Source organism: Erpetoichthys calabaricus, chromosome 1 (genome assembly GCF_900747795.2).
Source record: "Erpetoichthys calabaricus chromosome 1, fErpCal1.3, whole genome shotgun sequence".
Lineage (NCBI taxonomy): Eukaryota > Metazoa > Chordata > Cladistia > Polypteriformes > Polypteridae > Erpetoichthys > Erpetoichthys calabaricus.
This window is the reverse complement of record NC_041394.2, coordinates 113,387,039-113,401,803: the sequence shown is the minus strand read 5'-3', so window position 1 is coordinate 113,401,803 and position 14,765 is coordinate 113,387,039. Positions and strand designations below refer to the sequence as shown.

Sequence of the window (14,765 nt, the reverse complement as noted above, 5' to 3'; positions counted from 1 at the left end):
GTGGCCTAGAGAAGTGTTGTTTACGTTGTAACAAGTGAATTGGTGGTCATGGGGACTATGTTAAAAAAATAAAATATCTAGCTTTATTTCTTGCTAGACTGAAAACTTTTTAATCACTCTCCAGAGATTGGTATTGCACAACCTTATTTTGCGCTGTTGAAAGAAACATAATTTACCTACCATAACACAATAAGAACTGTCCTACGAACTGTCCAAAATATTTTAAAAATGTTGCATACACATTGTGTACTCTTTGTATTATTTGACAGTTATTGTATAGTATATATATCTACTCTCTCTCTCTCTCTCTCTCTCTCTCTCTATATATATATATATATATATATATATAAATATATAAAATCCTAAGCCTAAAAGTGCAACGATTTTATGTGACGTTTTTATGTCACTTTTTGTCACGCTTTAAATCAGGCTTATTTTAAAACCTACATATATATGTTTGGTATAATTCTTTTCAGAATTTATTGAACTTTAATGAGATGTTGTTAGATTTTCAGATGTGTATTCTGTTTTTAAATTATAAACTAAAAAATATCAAGAACTCACTTCCCGCGAGATGAGATTTTGTGCCAAGAGATTTAACCACGGCAGAGCCAAAAATAAGACAAAGAGTATAACAGCTGCTGTGCAGGCTTTTAAATGTTCGAAGCGCTGTGTCAGATGCAGATCACATAGCACGCAACAGCAGCAAGTCAGCAGCAGATCGAGCAAAGAGGAGGTAAAAAAAACCTTTTTGTTTCCCATTGTATCACCGTTTAAGAGGGGGTTTCGGAGGAGCGAACGCATCTCCTTTGGGTCCGTTCAGCCCTTCACAACACGAGTGGCAGAGACGCGCTGTCTGCATAGCGCAGGCCGGGGGGTTGGCGAGCAGGGGGGAACCCTCTAGTATATATATATATATAATATACACTACCAGTTTGGAAACAACCAAAATATTTAATGTTTTTTGATAGAGTTTGAGACCTTTTTATCAAGATACCATTAAATTGATTTAAAAATACAGCCAAGACATTCCTAGTGTTTCCAATGGCTATGACTGCTTGAAATGATTGATTTTTAAGGAATTATTCACATAAGACTACAGAGCCCCATGTTCAGCAGCCATTCCTTCAGTGTCCTAATGGTAAACTTCCTCAGTGTATCATTAACTAGTCAAGTATAAATACTCATTGCTTATTAGAAAAACTTTGTAATTCAATTAGCAGTGCTAAATCCTTTTATTCTGTTAACATGGGTTGCAAGACAATGCTGGGATGCAGCAGTTTCAAAGAAGAAGCTGTATATGAAACGTATGTCCTTCTCCTCTTACGGAGTTGTGCCTCTGGGCCTTCCCCTTCTTTTTCTGTCCTGGTTAATCCAGTTTGCCCTCTTCTCTCAAGACAGTAACGAACAACTTAGTATGTCATCTTCAGTTTCTTGGCAGTCTGTCACAGAATATCTGCAAAGCTGTTTCATTTTGGCAATTTTTAAACCCAGAACTGAAATTAATGTATGTCAGTGCCTTATAGCCTAAGTGAACTGAATAACATGTCTCAGTGGTTATATTAATTTGTAATATAGTTCACGATTTAAAAAAATCTTAAAAAGAAACAAGGAAAAAATAAAGTAAAATTAAACCAGATTGTACAAACTGGCCACGGTATTAAAGTTTAAATATATCATACGTATATGTCCGTTACGTTACGTATATTGTTAAACGCTCGTGATGTCGCATAGTAAATATTTCTAGGTTGTAAACGCACGTGCTATTGGAACAGACTGCAGGTATCCACACGTTACATGGACTATTTTTCTATTATTAAATCACGCTATTGATGCAGCAAGACTACATTTTCCATGAGCCGTAAATAAGAGTGCGTCATCTTTGATGTAAGAATGTAAAATCCCCCAATCACTTCCCTATTTAGTGTGACGACCCTATCGCGAACTGTGCATTTCTGCTTAGTGTCTTGTTACGATTTCCTACTTGGGTTCCCACAACGGTGGAACTACATTTCCCACACAACACCACGTCTTTCGCTTTGCCGCCCAAGACCAGTAGTATGGCAGGATAATCAAGCTTTAGCAGTTCCAAGGGTCAGAGAAATCATTTGTTAACTACATTTCCCAGAAAGCTCAGGGAATGACAAGCCTGTCGCGCATGCGTGGTTAAGTCCTAATGGTTTACCTCCCCACCCCCAATTCAGTGTAAAATGGTGGTTGGAAGCTGCTGAAATTGTACAGCCAGCGAGACTGAGAAGCGTTTGGCTATATCCAAAGAGGAAACACCGGTTATAGACAGGCAGATCTCAAAGGTGCCTCTCTAAATTAGCCGTGGCAGTTCAAAAAGAGTAACCACCCCTGCCCCATTTTGGTGAGAATATCACTTGGAGGAGCCCCAGAGCCATAGAGAGAGAGAGAGAAACAGAGAGAGACAGACAGGGTGAGTATCCCACTTAAAACAGTTGTCCAGTCTAGTTTAGCCCAGGGGGTTGGTGCGGAAAAGAAATACATGCTTTGTACATCGTAATTCCACCCATTTGTATGCCCTCTTCTCGCTTTCGTACCCAACAGGAAGGACAGTGGACGAATCCCTGCCCGGCTTTGCTATCTTCTGTGTGGGTTTAACAAGAGGGAGAGGCTCGGGCTTTTCTGGGGCAGTACAGGCCGCGCCACTGCTTCTTGTGCTAACTGAGATGTCTTAGTCCCGGCAGTTCTGAAAAAACACAACCTCAGTATAACTCACAGTTAGGGCAGAGCTAATCCAGTATCTCCCGTAATAGGAGGTCGGATCGCAGGGCCGGGAGTTAATGTTGAACGCACGTGTCCGCGTAGTCTACCGAGCGCTGTTTACATCCAGCTGGCTGCAGAGCCGCTTGAGATGGGTTTCGGACCGCGATGTCAGCGGCTTCTCTGGCTCAGACGTAGCCAGAACTAGAATGAGACTGACATTCGATCTGCTGTACTTTCATTTAGCTTATTGTATTTTATACGTCCATTTCTCCCACAATTCTACTTTAATCCTTCTCGCTGTGATCTTAGAAGAGTTTTGTCGTGGGTAGCCGCAAAATCCACTGTCCTTACTACAAAGCAAAACGGTGATTTATTTCCCACTTTTTAAATGGTTTATATATTTCAGTGCAAGTTGTCCATTTATCTAGATATGGGCTCGTATGATTGTGTATTTTCATATATTAAATCTATAAAAACAATTTTGAAAAGAAAAAATAATTTAGTCGATAATAGTTTGTATCAATGTATGTGTTTATTTTTTATCATTTGCATCTGTTGTGTTTGTTTCTGGACATTAAAGAAAAGCCGTCGAGAAGGTCACAGTTCATTCCAACATGTCAGTTTCATTCCTATGTAAATACATATATGTCTGTTTGTATAAAATATATGTTGTGTACGAGGAGTTAGATTAGTGCAGTATTGGAACAAGTCTTTGAAAAGGGTTTTGAAAGTAAATGCCATGTTGAAAAACCAAACAATTATTAAAGTGTGTGTAAGTGTATTGGTAAAAAAAGTCAAGTTCAGAAATTAAAGGAAGATCACAACTTAAAACATTTTATTTAAAACTGGTTAACTGGAGTTCTCTGATTATTTACAGTATAGTGCAAAAAAACAGGTCAACCCCTTAGAACTCAGTGATGACATCAGCAAAAGAAACTCAACGATTTTCCATAGTTTTCAGAACTTGCAAATCTCATTCACTGGTTGTACCTACATCTGAAATGATCTCCGAGGTGAACAGCTTTAGATGTGTTACAACAGCAAGAGTTTAGGAAGCTGGCATGACTTACTGGTAAATTCATGGTATGGAATGGGCTAGGTCTGTCACTCTGTGGAGCATGTCAATCTGGGCAGAGTGGCTATTCCTGCCAGTATATCAGTAATACATGCTGTGTCCATGTGCTGTGGGAATTTTCAGAGTTGCCATTTGTGATGTTGCACCTTCTCATTGCTTTCTGTTTATGTGCACTTCTACCTTTGGGAGAAATGTGTGGTTGCTTGCACTACATGAAAAGCAATTATAAGATTAGTTATATATTTTGTTTGTGAAAATAAACTGCAGAGAAAGTGCATTTAATGTTCATTGCATCACTACAAATGCAACATGACCAACAAAGTGCATTTCTGGCAGTGCCTATGAATGCTTTTATTTTACAAATTTAAATTATGTGAGCGATCAGAGTTGTGTCAGAACTACATAAGTTCTGCTAACAGTTTGTCTTCAAATTGCATCCTAGGTGTCACTTGAAAGAGTGTTCACATTGAAATTCTCCATGTAATACTGTAGCTTGTGCACATAACCACATACTAAACTCTTCATATCCATTGCCCAGCTGAGACAAGAAAAATTAGTTAAAATTCTAGATTATTGCTCACTTAGGCTCCCATTCCTCGATCACGCTAGGTTGCATTATAGTTACGAATTAATGCAACCTGCACATTTGTGGTATGGACAAGAAAACCCATGCAAGTCAGAAGCAACACCAAATTTCCACAAAGATATTGATTGGGTAAGGAGCTGACCTGAGACCACTGGAGTTGTAAAGCAGCTACGCATACCATTGTGCCTCTGTGATACACTTAGTATTAAAAAAAATTTTTGGAAAGCAAAATGCAATGAATCATTTCTTAGGAAACCACTGCTTTAATAAAAATGACCTAGCAGTTGTTTTTACTCAATACATTGATAGATTTAGGCCCCGACCACTGGATCAGGGTTGCAAGTTGCTATTGTTTATAATGGTAATGCGTCATGGTTGGTCACTGCTTGATTCAGTAAGGGTGAAACTTGGTATGATGCAAAGACACTAACATGGGAAAAAAGTAGGGTCACAACACTGATTTGGAAGACACATGCTTGATGATATCATGGTTAATTAAAAAAAGACAATAACTAGTCTATTGCGTGTTGATACAGGAGTAATCTGAAGTAATATATGCATATCCATTTGGAAGCTCTACTCTGATAAAGGCCAGGCTGAATATGAATCCACAGCCCTGGAGCTGTGATGTGGCTTTTTACTCTGATCAGTACAGCAGTATGTTAGTGGTGCTTCAAAGTCTTGACTTTTTAATTTTTCTATGAAATGATTTGTTTTACCTTATAAAAAGTGACTAGTAGCAAGATCCTATGTGATATATATTTATGTTTTTGATGCTGTATGCATTTGAATTTCCCCATGGCATTAATAACACTTTTCTAATCAAATTTTAACTGAAATTACAAATATGTTTAAAAATTCTGGAACAAGCTTACTATGTCAGTACTGTGATGGGGGTAGAAACAAATCACTGCAGTATTGCTGTGGCATCATTGATGACTTTACTATCCAATCATAGGTTCCATGTATAAAGTAGGAACCAAAGGTGATGTGAAATTGCTAGTGAAAAAAGTGACAGTATTTGTTACAGGTTAACAGGCAGTCTTTGACTGGAGGACTGCTGCTGGTTAATGTGTGATTCATGGTACATTTGTGACACTGTCATGAATGAGAATCATAGCAGGATAGCTATTCTTGATATTCAAATACTGGCATTACTGTCTCCCACTATGATACCATGTCCAGATGTATTTAAATTTGTAGTTTTATCTGTCCTCGTTTCAAAATGTACTCTCATAATTAGGGCTGCACGATAACAGAAAAAATGATTATCACGATTATTTTGCTCAAAATTTTTATCACGATTAATAATGACGATTATTCCTTTGGTAAATGAAGTCTGTGACCAAAGCAGTGTAGCCTCGGCCAGTTATTCACAGATGCTGCCCTAATCATATTAGCTGCGTTGTCCGTTGTGATGCACACAAGTCTTTCTTCCACCAAGCCCCAAGCGGACATCGCTTCTTTGAGGCCCACTGCAATAAACTCCGCTGTATGGTCTTGTGGGAAAAACGAAGTTTGCAAAAGCTTGCTTTTCATCTCAAACTCGCTGTCAATAAAATGAACTGTCAAGCTCAAATACGGTTCTGCAGTTCTGCTTGACCATAAGTCGGTCGTGGCAGCAAAATATTCAAGGCTGAGCCTGAGAATTTCTCCTTCTATTTCTTTTCGGCATTTCGCATACAGCAAGGGCAGCGCAACATTGGAAAAATGGTTGCGTGAGGGAATGCTATATCTTTTATCAAGTGTTGCGATCATTTTGTTAAACCCCTCACTGCTCACGGTGGTTACTGGACACATATCCTTGGCTATATGGTACGCGATCGCCTCTGTTATTTCCTGGTGTCTTTGCGAGCTAGGCAGATATGGTATTGCGTTGAACAATGTCCCTGATATTGTTGTCTGTGTTGTGGATGGCTGGTAATTTTTTGTTGTTGCTGTTTGTGCCTTCAGTCGTTGAAATTCTTGATAGTGTACTTTGTGGTGGCTTTTAAGGTGGTTGATGAGGTTTGTTGTGTTACCTTGGGACGTTTGGACGGAACAGGAGCAAAGTTTGCACAAGACTCGTACCTGATCAACATCACATTCCTCGAAATCGAAATAGTTCCAGACAACTGAGTATGACCCCTTTTTAGGAACTAATGATCGCACTTCTGCACGTTGCTCCGCCATCATATGTTTATTCTGACTGACTGTTATTGCTGCTATTGACTTCTACTGCTTCAGAAAGCGCTTGCAATCTAGACGCAGTAACGTCATAGTGACGCAGTCCAATCCGTAAACTCAGCCCATAAAAAACAGTTTGTTCTTTATACTGTAAAATCGCGACGATATTTATTAACTGATCGTGGGTCATAAATATCGTTATCATGAGAAAAAAAAGATTAATCGTGCAGCCCTACTCATAATCATTTAGTTCTTGCATTCTGGCTTTTGTATATATGATGATGTCAGTTACAGGAGCATTGTACCTGAAAACATGTTTGCTCTATGCATGTGTGCATGACAGGTATCTTTTTAGCTGTAGTCATTACACTAGAAGGGGGTTTTGTCATGTAGTGTCTGTTAATATTATTATTAATGCACAGTGAAATTATACAGGTGTCTTGGAATTAGATAGAAGTAGCTAGAAAAGTATACCTGGCCTGAATGCTGTGTTTAAGTATTTATGTTTGTGACATATCTCTGTGGTACATAGAACACCTCTCATACACATGAACCTCAGCAGGACTGAAACAACTTCAACATCATCTGCAAAAGTGAAAATTGTACAGTTTTTTTTTCACTTTCTCTTTGAGCGAGGGTGTACATACTCAGTTAAACAAACAGCATACATGAAGGCAAATTTTAATTTGCCTGATTAAGCAAAAGTGAAGCAGAGGTGAGGAGGTTCACTTAATTTTTCATAATTTATGCTGCTACTACTTTTGTGAAACTTGAAAGCAGCTATGATACTTAATCAAAACTTGTCCCTTTCAGGATCTGAGAGTGACCTTTTTGTTTTTTTTTTTTTTTTTTTTTTTATATTATCCAGTTTCATTGATATGAAAAACAGGCAACTTTGTAACAGTGTAAGTAATCAAACCTTTTATATAACAAGTCTTAATCCAGTGCACAAAAATTTTACTTAAACATTTGGTTGCATAGACATAGTGTAACTACATGACATAATTCATATCATTAATAGGAATGAACAAATAAATGAATGTCCTTTTAGATGGATGGATAGATAAATAGATAGATACTTTATTAATCCCAAGGGGAAATTCACATACTCCAGCAGCAGCATACTGATAAAGAACAATATTAAATTAAAGAGTGATAACAATTCAGGTATACAGACAGATAATAACTTTATTTCAAAGAATTAGAAATTATCACTGCAGCACAATGGTGCAGTGGTAGCGTTGCTCCCTCGCAGTAATAAGACCAGGGTTCATGTCCTGGGTCCTCCCTGTGTGCAGTTTACATTCCTCCAGGTGCTCTGATTTCCTCCCATCGTTCAGTGACATGCAGGGTAGGTGAACTGGTGATGTTAAACTGGCTTGTGTTTATGTTCATGCTCGCCCAGCGTTGGACGTGTTGGACCAGGCTTCAGCGCCCCCATAACCCTGGTCTGGAATGCGTGGGTTGGAAAATGACATGATCATTTCTTTTTTTCTTTAAAAGGACAGCTTCCACATTGAATCAATCACTTTTTGGAACTAGTGAGTTAATTTCTTTATACATTTTTCTACCTTCTATGGCTATAGTTGTCTGCAATCCAGTTTGGGTCAATTAAGCCAGAGATATTAACGATATCCTTTAAATGGTTATATGGTCTTCAGTCGCACATTTTTTTCTCAATACATATTGAAAACCAAACACTGTTCATTTAACTTCCTTTTGAACAGGTTTGATGCACACAAATGACAATGATTTACCACAACCAAAAGCACAAGGTGAGACAAAAACTCAGTACAAATGTTTTTTTCTTCTTCTTTGATAAAACATACGTAAACCTCACTATTCATTAACGACACCATTCCACTTTGCAGCGTGATACAGTATGTCTTTAGAGTTGTGTGCTGCAAATTTATACTTATTACTAGTTAATTCACAGTACTTTTTAATTTTTTACTCGCTTATTTTCCAAACCTGCTTGTTCTAATAAATGGTTTTGGGCATAAAGTCTAACCCAGAACTATTAGGCATTATCAGAGCTTATCACAGGGCACACTCGGTCACCCACACCTGCACTCATTCATACTCGACCACTTCAGATTTGCCAGTCATGTTTACCTTGTGTTTCTTTTGGGTGTTGTCTGAAATGAGTACTTGGAGAAAATATATACAGATACAGGAAGAGGATCCAGATAATTCACAGACAGTGCTTAGGCTTAGGTTTGAAGACAGGACTGTGAAAGGCATCAGTGATCATCGCTGATCTACTGTGTTCTCGCCTTTTTTTATTTATTTATTTATTTATTTTTCCTAACTTTGGTAAATACTAATTATTTGCTGTATTCATAAAAGTTGAAGAGTTTGCATATGTCACTCTATATGTCAGTTGTAGGGTTTCTTTCATATAAAATTGCTGTCAAATAAGTACAGAAATTTTTTAAGCAGAAAAGTGTAATTAACTTAGTAAACATTAACTTAAGTAAATGCAGGTAGTCTTTATTGTGGCACATTAGTGTGGTTGTTAGCTCAATACAAAAAGTCAGTTTTGAGTGTGAGCTTACAGGGGCTGAAAAATTGTAAATACATATAATAGACTGCTGGGCTGTTAGCTTTCTTAACTTTGTTATCCAGGTATGTTTTCTGATAGCCCAGCTTTATATATGAGGTGCATGGTTATCTGCAACTTTTTACTGCAACATTCATTTGTAAAGTTTTGTTGTACACAAGTGCTAAGCACTCATCTAAAACAATATAAACACAGTCGGCATCTTGAAAGTTAATATTTTAGTAATTAGATGATTTTTAAAAGAACATTGCATGTTGATGTGTGGTCTTTTTCCAAAGTACACCAAATATCGTCATAAAAATGAACTGAAATACTGCATGAATATTGTGTTCTCAAATTTTGTTTTCAGACCTAATTTAGATCCCACCAACATGTTTCTCTGGCAAAAACACCAGTTTCCCTTTCAGGGTTATTCTGAGGGTGCAGTATGTCCTTTACATTTTAATTCACCTTTAGATTACTGGCTGTGGTGAACTTTGTTTAGGAACTGGTTGTGGACTTTAGGAAGCAGGCTCCTTTTCCCACCCCTGTCACTATCAGAGGAACGGATGTTGAGGTGGTTGAGGACTACAGGTACCTGGGGGTACACATTGACAGTAAACTGGACTGGTCCAAGAACACCAACACAGTTTTCAAGAAAGGGCAGAGCCGGCTTTACCTACTGAGGAGGCTCAGGTCTTTCAATGTCTGTAGGAAAATGCTGACTATGTTGTATCACTCTGTGGTAGAGAGCGTAGTGTTTTTTGCAGCTGTGTGCTGGGGCAGTGGGGTGAAAACAGCTGATGCCAACAGGCTGAACAAGCTGATTAAAAAGGCTGGTTCTGTCCTGGGTGTCAGACTGGAGAACCTGGTGGAGGTGTCTGAGAGGAGAATGCTGAAAAAGCTTCTCGGTATCATGGACAACCCCTCTCACCCCATGCACGCCTCCTTGATGGGTCATCAGAGCACACACAGCAAAAGACTCATTGCCTCCAAATGCAGAACCGAACACCACAGGAAATCCTTTCTACCTGTGGCAATAAGACTGTATAACTCTTCCTCATTCTGTAGGTGATCTTTTTCAAAATTTTTGTCATTAGGTCTCATTCGGTTTCTTATTTACTCATCTGTATGTTACTGAATGTTTGTTTCATCCCATCATCACATGCTGCTATCTCATTTATTCATGGCACAAACACTAAGTCACTTTTCATAACCACTTGCACTAATAATCTGTTGTTTTATAATATCTGTTATAGTTTTAGTTATAGTTGTTTGTTGCTTTGCACAAATTAGTTATATAGTTATAATACAAACTATTAGTTATAGTTATTTGTTACTTTGTTTAGAGTTGTTTTGTTATTCTGTTTGCACTATTACTACTGATATTTTTAACTCTTTACTACCTTTATTCCTCTTGTTGCACTGAGCATGTATATGACTAAAGAATTTCCCTCGGGATAAATAAAGATCTATCTATCTATCTATCTATCTATCTATCTATCTATCTATCTATCTATCTATCTATCTATCTATCTATCTATCTATCTATCTATCTATCTATCTATCTATCTATCTATCTATCTATCTATCTATCTATCTATCTATCTATCTATCTATCTATCTATCTAGTCACACTTACACCATTTAGTAGGCTGCCATGTTAGTATAAATGAGGTTTAGGCATGAAAAAGCATGCTCATACTCTGCATTGTTTGGGCTAATAGTAAGGTACATTTTCACAACCTCCAGTGTATTTGTTAGTAGCCCAGAGTACTGTACATATTGGTTAATGAGGAACATCTTATTTTTATGACATTCCTCTCATGCACTTTCTGTGACTACAAAAAGCAAGATCTGTTTGTAATTGAGTAAAGTCATCTGATTTCCAAATGTTACTATCCATTTTCTAAGGCTAAACACTTGAAAATTTGTAACAACAGCATTGTTGGAACATTCAAGCCATTACATATGGTCAACAAGCTATTGAATGTTTTAGGTAATTTTCTCAGCGGTATCAGACCCTGTCAGTTGAAAGGAGTTACCTGCTGAATCAGTGGACATTTTTTGTTTCCAATTTGTACATTTTATGAAATGACTAATCACTGCATCAACATTTGTTAAGGACGACTTTTATTTGATTCTTCTGGATGCTCTCTGCAGACAGCATAGTACCTTCTCTTACTTGATTGTGGTGCTATAACCCTCCCTGCAGCCATCGCTTCTTTGCAGAATATGCTCCCATTTTTACAGCTGAAAAAGTTCCTCCAGTGTATTTGAAAAGTTGTTTTTTATTCATTTTTCTCATAATGCTGCTTGTAGTTATGATTCCATTCGCTATTAACTGTTAGTGAATCGAAGTCGTAGTTGATCAGTTTGCCTTGTCCTTTCTTCTTTTTATTATTTTGTAATTCATAAAGTATGCATTAATTACTTTATTTATATTGCAGTAAACAAGACGATAAGATTAACGTTTGGCATGCTTGAACTCTCTGCTTCAGTTACTTTGAAGCTAACCCTTTTGCTTCTCTTGCTTTATAGACTTGCTGTAGTTTCACTATATTGCTAGCTGGTTAGTGTATGCATGTTATGTGGCAGTTACAGCAGTCTGCTGCTATATGGATCTGTCTTTAAAAGTTGACAGCCAAGTTAAGATTATGTTAATGTTAATCTATAATGAAATTATTTCTGATTAGGAAAATATTGCATGTTCCAAAGATCTTAAATATCTGGTAGTCCACTGGACTTTGTGAGTCTGTAGTTTGGGTTTCCAGAATTAAAAGCTGGTAGTCCTGGGTGTCTGGACTACCGATATTTGTCCACCTTGGCTTATTCATTTTGTCTAGCGCAGTTTTTGCATGTTCTCGGTGAAGCATGGTAGTTTTGGTCAATATAATCGATTTCTGTTTTTTGTTGTCATTTGAAGTAAAAAAAATAATAAATACAATTTCTACGGCAAACACAGTAAAACTATCGCATTGTAATGAGAGTGTTAATGTACAGTTATGATTTTTTTTTTTGATAAACTGAAAAAATGTAAAAAAAAAAAAAAAAAAAAATTAAAATGTGGCATTTATAAAACTTTGGGCAGCATTTCCGATTTAAGGTTTCAGAACTCATTAGGTATTAGTCTGGTCAAGAATTGACATTAGGAAGTGTCAGCTGATGACAATTCCAGTGCCTAATAAATTCATTGTGCAACACTCTGCAACCTTGGGCTCTTTCAAGCAACTGACTGAGGATCTGAAAATTAAATTAACTGATACCTGTAAAGCAGAGGGAAGGTCAGGACAGATTGGGGAGCATGCACTGAAACAGTGCGTTGCTGCACCCACCACGTGATGAAACAGCTTGGGATCCCGGTTGGCAACCCCTCAGGGAGACACACGGTCTAGTCCCATCCTCTGGAAATTGTCATCTATCTGCTGTAGCCAGGTTTTTTTGTGGACATCCCCTTGACCTGGTCCACGCCACTTTGGTCTCCAACAATCAGGATCTTGCAAGCTGGATCACCCTCGGGGGAATTGCACCACATTGCCATAGCACCGTAACTGACAGTCCCTTATAATGCACGTAATGTTCCTCATTTAGGACTCCATGAGCATCTGCTCATTCAACACAGAGTCAAACCTGCGGTACCCAAGGATTCTCTGAAGAGACACATTACCGAAGGAGTCCATTCTTCGTCTCGGGTCACTGGATAGCACCTGTGTCTTGCAACAATATAGCAAGACAGGAAGCACCAGGACTCTAAAGACTTGGACCATCATCCTTTTGCAGATGTATTGAGAGAGGCACACACCCCTTTCTAGTGACCTTGTGACCCCACATGCTCTCATAATCCTTCTACTGACTTAATAGGAAAAGTCATCAGAGACATGAATGTCGCTGCCGAGGTAGGTAAACCTCTTGATGAGTTCGACACTCCTTCCACAGACACACACTGCTGATGGCTGTGCTCAAGAAGTTATTAAAGGCCTGGATCTTGGGTTTTTTTCCAGGACACTTGCAAGCCCAGACACTCAGACACTTGCTCAGTGTCTCGAGAGCCCCGATCAGAGCCTCCATTGACTTGGTGAATATCACAGCATCATAGGCAAAGTGAAGATCAGTAAATCTCTCTTCACCAACAGATGCCTCATAGGCCTACCCAACACCAAGTCTATGTAAGCATTGAACAGAGTAGGAGCAAGAACACATCCCTGACGAACCCCAGAATCAACTGGAAAAAACGCAGAGGTTCTGCCTCCACTTTGTACGGCACTCATGCTACCAGTGTACAGGCCAGCAATGATATCCAGCAACATTGGGGGGGGGGGGGGTGGGGTGTCGTGTCCTGTTAAGCTGCAGGATGTCCACAGGGCAGCTTGATCAACTGAATCGAACTCTTTACGAAAGTCAACAAAGGCTGCAAAGAAACTGCTGATATTCACATTTTCTTCGATGAGAACCGTCAGTGCCAGGATTCAGTCGATGGTAGACTTAAAACCAGACTGCTCCAGTCGCTAATAGGTGAGCAAGTGATCATGGATGACCCTAGCAATGACTTTACCCGGCACTGAGAGCAGTGTTGTTCCCCAGTAGTTGCCACAATCCAGGTGATCACCCTTCCCTTTCCAGACAGGGACAAGAAGTTTTGTTTTGCAGTCAGTTGGGATAATGCTTGTCTCCCAAATAGAAGAAAAGATTGCTTGCAATGCCGAGAGGGCAGTCTTACCACCAACATAAACAAGTGCTCCCTGGGTACGCAATCTCTGTGAGATTAGATAGCTCACAATTGGAGGATCAGACTCAAGAAACTTGGACCTAGAGATGTCTAACGTCCTAGCCAGAAAATCAGCTTTGAATGGCTGCTCAATGTAGCTAGCCCAGGGGGTCACTACTGCAGTGTCATCTGTAAGGACTGTTCCATCCCTCTGCCCTGACTGTGACTCTCCGAGGAACTGATTCCACAGAATGCTTCAGTTCCTGGACGTGGGTCACTATAACATAGATCGTGTTTCACTTGCTCACAGTTTCTTCCTTATATGCCCTTAGAGCCGTCACAGCCGTTCTCCTCAGTTCCTGGTACAGACCAGAGTTGCCATGAAGTCGGGTGCTGTGACTTGTCTCGATGATATCCAGGGTGCCCTGCGAGATTAAATGCTGCCTTCTGGGAACACTGGCAACACCAACACAACCCTCAGCAACCTTTAGGGTCTTGTCACGGAAGGTCTCCCACATCTAAATAGGATCGTCAGTCGCACCCAAGTCTGTAAGCTCCTTACACAAACTGCATGCAACCTCATTAGAAATGGCACGATCTTGGAGTCTGGCCAGGTCCAGCCTCATTCTCCTAGTAAGTAGTAGCCTAAGCTGGATCTTCAGAGTAGAAACAACAGGTCTGTGGTTAGAATTCACAAACTGGGACCTTCTATAAAATCTGCAGTTCTGTAGGTGCCTCCAGTGTCTGCCCATGAGGATGTGATCAATCTCCTTCACCACACCACCAGTATTGGAGTACCAAGTCCAACAATGCGGCTCAGCGATCTACAGCCCCTAACCTTTTGCAAAGTCAAGAAATATGGAGCCACTTTCATCATGGTCATCATACCTATGGGGACTAACACAATCCACATAACTAGCCCTGTCACTGCCAGTGGTTGCATTAAACTCATCCATGACCA

At 39.2% G+C, this 14,765-nt stretch overlaps 1 protein-coding gene across 5 annotated transcripts in view; it reads left to right on the top strand.

The window, feature by feature from the left end:
- Nucleotides 1-2,178: 2,178 nt before the first annotated feature.
- The window catches only part of cnot4b (CCR4-NOT transcription complex, subunit 4b), a 202,555-nt gene continuing 189,968 nt past the window's right edge, over nucleotides 2,179-14,765 (top strand). For 3 of the 5 annotated variants that reach the window (XM_028805255.2, XM_028805248.2, XM_028805240.2), the window contains exon 1: nucleotides 2,180-2,440. The gene's annotated coding sequence lies outside the window, so the exon portion shown is untranslated. Of the gene's footprint in view, nucleotides 2,441-14,765 lie in introns of all 5 variants that reach the window. The other 2 variants (XM_028805271.2, XM_028805263.2) reach the window with 1 other exon arrangement.